Here is a 5,285-nt window from a genome sequence, read left to right on the forward strand (position 1 = left end):
CTCTCTCTGAGTAACTCTTAACTCTTTTTTCACAAAAGGGGCGGGCGATCTATGATTTTTTTTAAGTCTCAAAATATAAGATGGTATGGCGCCAATCTTTTTTATTTTTATTTTCTATTTGTTTTTTTTTTTTGTTTTTTTTTTGTTTTTTTTTTAACACAGGCGATTGAAAACAAAGTATAGTGTCATGAAGTGTCGTGACGTACTTCCGTCACCGGTGTGTCAAAACATTGGGATAAAGAATCACAAACTGTGGGACTGACCTATTTTGATGCTTGGCATGAACTTAGTATGAGTATGAGTATGATTTCATCGTAGAGGGCCGGTGGCCCGTTGATGGTCTTTGGATCGGTCTCCACCAACTTGTGGAGGTCGAAAGGCTGGCCAGCTTCAATGGGAAATCGGTGCTGTATTTTAGATCCTGCAGGAAACTGTCAATTTGGCTTTTAAAGCTGTTTTATGCTTGGCGCGGTAACTATTTTTTCAGGCAGGCTATTTCATGTCTCAACAATTCCCTGACTAAAGAATTTTTTTCGGATGTTTAAACGGCAATTTTGTTTGGCAAGTTTATACAGGGATGTAAATCTTTCAGAATTATTAGGATTTCCTATTTTTCACACATTTTCTAGCTTCCCCAAACTATTTAAATATTTCTCAATACCTCACTACCAACAACTCTTGTGATAAGAGATACTGCTGTACATATATAGAGAATTTGTAGTGTGTATCCATTTCCAATGCACTGAAACACTTATTAACACTACTGTTGTGTCAGTTATTATTATACGTGTATTTAACCGTTCAACTTATTTCCACGACAGCTTCCGAATTTTAATTCGGAAGTACTAAGGATTGATAGCGTTCGAATTTCCGAATTTTCCTAATTTTAATTCGGAACTCGATTCACGTCTGTTGTGTAAACAAGGAGGGTTATTTTTAGTTTACCGGAAGCAAAACATGGGATCAGAATCGAAAGTAGAAGATGGTGGGTGCACATCGAGTATTGATGACTTAGCTCTGAAGTTGTTGTTACAGTTTCTTCCTAAGGCTCAGTTGGAATTTATTTCTGTTTCTGTGAGTAATTACTGTGTGGTGCAATCCATTTCAGTCATAATAAGTCTGAAGATGCATTTCCCTCAGCCTTGGTCTTTGTGAGAAATGTCTATGGGTCTCATTTCTGGCTGAGACTACGATGAACTTTTGACTGTGGTGGGGAAAAAAATCAAATTTGTTTGTTCTCATTGAAAGCTACACCAATAAAGTAAAAGGCTTTTAAACACGATTCTAAACCTAAAAATGTAGTATTGGAATTGTAATGTACTCTAATTGCCTTTGTTATTAGCAGAAGGGTTTGGGACCTGAGAAAATGATAAATATCGGAAAGTGACCATCTTTCCAATTTCAAAATTGGCCTTAGTAATAATATGGCTGTTGAAATTTGAGTGAGAGTTTTTATTATTGTCAGATTCATTTAGTCATTGGAGGTAATATTTTGACCTGAATTTAATTTTAATGTAAAAAATTAGATGTTGGATTATGTGCTGTGAAAATAAGTTAAGAATTGCAAAATTCTGATTTTTTTTCATTATCCCAAACTAATTTAACCCTGTTTAATCCATAAAGATAAGGATAAGATTTACTAAATGGGCACTGATTTAAGCATGAACAACACCAAATAATGGTATTTCCTCCTGACAAAAAGGAGACATAAATCATTAAAATCCATCCAAAAACAAAATAATCTGGATTTTATTCTGAGAGTTGTCACTCAAAAGTCCTAAAAATCTTGTCATAATCACAAGGCCATTTATCACCTCATTCCTGGAGTGTCACTGGAGTTTTCCGAAGTAGGTACCTACTGAGACGGTCGATGTAGACTATTGAAATGAGTTCGCAGAATTTCAGAATTTTTTTCAAGTTTGCATTTACATCCCTGTTTATAACAGTGGCCTCTTGTTCTTTTGTCTTTGTTAAATGCGAGGTAATATTCTACGTTTACTTTATAGAGACTGTTGGTCAATTTATAAGTTTCAATTAGATCTCCTCTGAGTCTTCTGTACATGAGGCCAGGGAGGTCTAATGCTCTGAGTCTATCTTCGTAGCTGAGGTTTGAAATACTCTTCAACAGTCGTAACGTCACTTCTTTCCTAATGACGCATGGTAACTTAGTAACACTGGCTCTAAACTATCGGAACAATGGCGGACGCCCGTATGAAATATTTCTCCGGCGAGCATAAAAGCGTAACCATAGGAAAAAAACCCCATAAATTTGATCATGTTTTGACTTTTACACATTCTGATCACAAGACATATGAAAAGTTCTAGCCAGCATGAAGAATAAAAAGTAATGTTTAGAACCAAGATAGCCGCCGTTGCCGGGCGGTGTGACATCAGACTATTGAATCCAATTAGATAGCTATGGGTTGACCGCACAGAGAAATCTCTCTCAAACACTTTTCTGAATAAGTGTGTATGAAAAAGAGCCTGACAAAGCTAGAAATAACTTTTAAAATAACAAGAAAAAAAAAGAAAAAAAAAACATCTTTATATTACACCAGTGTCTGCTTCATAATTTCTTAATTTAATACTTTCAAAAGGACTTTTCATGTTGCCTTATCGGCGTTGGGAAGGGAATAAAAAAATATGCTTCCCACTTCCCACAACTCCAACAAAACGTTCAGGATCGCTGTCATCGCTGAAACAAGTTCAATGTGTGCACCATTTCGGAATTTTGAAAAATATGTTTGAACAATTTGTAAGTAGCGCGATGAAAATTAAAGAATGCTTCCCAGACCTTTCCGTTGACAGAAAATAAACAATCGAGGGGGGGGGGGGGGGGAACGGGGCTAAGTGGCAGGGTGTATTCTGATTGGTCAATGCTTACTAATGCTCGAACCATCAATAGGATTCAATAGTCTGATGTCACGTCCGCCCAGCAACCAGCAGCGTGGTTCTTAACAAAGAAAATCTGTACTTTTTATTCTTCATGCTGGCTAGAACTTTTTCACATGTCATGTGAGTAGAATGTATAAAAGTCAAAACATGATCTGATTTATAGTGTTTTTCTGCTCTGGATGCGCTTTTATGCTCGTCGGAGAAGTATTTCATAAGGGCGTCCACCATTGTTCCGATATGTTTGTGTTTTGGAATACTAATTATGTGTTATTTTAGGAGACAGAAATAATAAGCGTTTTACTGAAACCCACATTATTTCTATTCACTCTGTCTTTCAGCCAAGTCATCAGTCATGACATTGTTTGCTGGTGTTCAACAATTTGATCTATCCCAAGAAAAATTAAACACATTAATATCATTTGTTTATCAAAAATGTAAACAACCCTACAGGTAAACACAGCAAGCTAATCAATAAAATGCTATGAACTTATTGGTGCATTGCGTATAGCCAAAAAGCTTACATTTCACCAGCCCGTGGCTCAGCGGTACGGTCTTTGCGTCGTACCCGAAAGGTACCGAATTCGATCACCCGCCGCTGTGCTGTGTGGTCTTGAACAAGTCACCTCGCCCTAGCTCAATTTGCGGCGCTGCACGCCGGCTAACGCCTGGATTATTCCAGGTGACGTAACACCTACTATTCTGGTTCCAAACGCCTTGGAAGTGTGAAACCAGTCCTCCAAACGTAGGAAAAAACAATGGATAGGTTACATAATTGAATCATAAGGTGGCATACCTATTTTAGTTGCTGGATGTATAGATAGAATGCGCTTGGCCAAGGAGTTCACAACATTGACATCCGGAAGTATAACGGACCAACACACAAACTCTGTGTAACCATGAACTTTTATAGTCTGGTTAATACAGTTTAGTGAGAACAACTCACAAACGCGGATGGCAAAAACAATAACAAAGGCCCCAGTGACGTCATCTGCATACTATCTATAGCCAGATTCTGAAAATTACAAGGCGTAAAAGAAAGGGGATGATGATCTTTATTGACGACCAACATATGTTTAGACTAGAATAATATAAGATGCCATTCCTTTGAAACCACAATATCAATTACACAATTGGAGTTAATAGTCTGATGTCACGTCGCCCAGCAACGGCGAGCAGCTTGGTTCTAAACAAAGAAAGTAGGTACTTTTTATTCTTCATGCTGGCTAGAACTTTTCATATGTCATGTGATCAGAATGTATAAAAGTCAAAATATGATCATATTTATAATGTTTTTCTCCTCTGGATACACTTTTATGCACGTCGGAGAAATATTTCATAAGGGCGTCCGCCATTGCTCCGATAGTTTAGAACCAGTTACTAAGTTACCATGCGTCATTACGAGGAAAGTGACGTCATGACTGTTGAAGCGTATTACGAGACGTAAAAGAACGAGGATGGTGATCTCTATCGACGACCAATATATGTTTAGACTAGAATATCAGATGGCATTCCTCTGAAACCACAAGATCAATTACACAATCAGGCATGTACCCAGTCCTCTGGAAGACTGGTTTTATTCTTCCATGAGATCGGAACCAGATTTGTTTGTTTGTTTGTTTGTTTGTTTTTTTTTGTGGGGTTTTTTGTTTGTTTGTTTTTTTTTGTTTGTTTGTTTTTTTTTTTTTTTTTTTTTTTTTGGGGGGGGGGGGGGGGGGGTTGTCATCTTGATTCATCCTCAGAGCATACTTTCTTTTGGGTCTACCTCGAGAAAATACCAAGAAAACCCAGATGCCAGCAGCCCTGCATGTGAAACGCCGGAAAATGAGCTGTTGAGTGAATGCGTTTGTAAGTGTTTCTGTCCCTTGATTGGACGTCACCCATCTGTGACGTCACCGGCGGAAAAGTTATTAGAGAGAGAACGAGGACGAGAGACGCATGCGCACAACCAACATGACGTTCTCTCTCTAATAACTTTTCCGCCGGTGACGTCACAGACTATGGGTGACGTCCAATCAAGGGACGCTGCTCTTCCGCTGTCTTGGACACAAATAAAAGAGATGCGATATCGGGGCTCGACTCCAGGAATCCCAGATGGTGTGGAATACCCTTCCTGATGTGTCCAAAGTATCCACTGGAGATGGTCATGACCCTACGTGATCAAATGCATGTACTTTTCTGTTTCTATCGTTTTTGAAAACTGTCACACATCGAAGTTATTTTAAGATGATTCACAACTTCCCAACACTTTTAAACCTGAGATTTAAGAGATATTTCTTGTTTGTATAGCAGGGGCCATCATTGTCTCAAAAACGTATTTGCAGGGGCCAAGATGGAACATCCATACTATCAAATAAAAACAAGGAAAGAGGCACCAAACACACTGACTTTAA

This window comes from Berghia stephanieae, chromosome 3, assembly GCF_034508935.2.
Source record: "Berghia stephanieae isolate SIO BIC M18660-M18661 chromosome 3, UCSD_Bste_1.3, whole genome shotgun sequence".
NCBI lineage: Eukaryota > Metazoa > Mollusca > Gastropoda > Nudibranchia > Aeolidiidae > Berghia > Berghia stephanieae.